The following is a 980-nucleotide window of genomic DNA, read 5'->3' as shown; positions in this document are numbered from 1 at the left end:
GAGCTTTAAACTAAAATTAACAAAATGTAACTTTGCTACTAATACCACTAAATATCTTGGACATATTATTCAAGAAAACAAAGTAGCACCATCCCAAGAAAATTTAATTGCTATCAGGAATCTTAAGAGACCAACAGATAAATCAGGAGTAAGAAGTGTGCTAGGCTCTATCAACTTTTATCTAAAATATATTGAAAACAGTGCTCAAAAATTTGAACCATTACATAGACTTCTAAGAAAAGATGTAAAATTTTATTGGTCACAAGACTGCGAAGATTGTTTTAACTTGATAAAAGATTATTTATGTTCTCAACCAATTTTAGCCATTTACGATCAAAACAAAAATACTTATATTGAAACTGACGCCAGTTATAAAGGAATAGGAGCTACTTTAAAACAACAACATTCTGATGGTATGTTACATCCTGTTGCTTACTTTTCAAGAAAGTTATCAGAAAAAGAAAAGAAAATGGACATTATCCATCTTGAATGTAAAGCTATCAAAGACGCAATAAAGTACTGGCAATATTACCTGATTGGTCGGGAATTTACTGTGTGTAGTGACCATAAACCTTTAGAGAATTTAAAAACAAAAAGTAGAACAGATGAAATATTGGGTGATTTGATACACTATTTGTCTCAATTTAATTTCAAAATTATTTATAAAAAAGGAAAAGAAAACTTGATGGCCGATTTACTTTCTCGATCACCAGTATTAGAATATTTTGAAAATGATGATGCAGTTCAAGTTGTCAATCTAATTGAGAGACCTGAAATTGTTCAGGATCAAAACGATAACAGAGCTGTATTAAGCACTGCCAAGAAAACTGAAAAACGCCATGGTATTATCTACAAAAAATTGAATGACAAAGCAAGGATATTTGTTTCTGAGAAATTTGGTTTAAAAATAATTAAAAAAGTACATGAATATTATGGACATATTGGAGCTGGAAAATTAAGAGAAAAGATACGACCATTTT

General features: G+C 29.8%; 1 protein-coding gene across 1 annotated transcript in view; it reads right to left on the bottom strand.

Moving 5' to 3' along the window:
* Positions 1-980, bottom strand: part of HELRODRAFT_83268 (hypothetical protein) — a gene marked incomplete at both ends in the record, with an annotated part of 14,879 nt that overhangs the window by 12,910 nt on the left and 989 nt on the right. The window lies entirely within an intron of this gene.

Source organism: Helobdella robusta (genome assembly GCF_000326865.2).
Source record: "Helobdella robusta unplaced genomic scaffold HELROscaffold_36, whole genome shotgun sequence".
In the NCBI taxonomy this organism is placed as follows: Eukaryota; Metazoa; Annelida; class Clitellata; order Rhynchobdellida; family Glossiphoniidae; genus Helobdella; species Helobdella robusta.
This window is presented reverse-complemented; position numbering and strand designations above follow the sequence as displayed.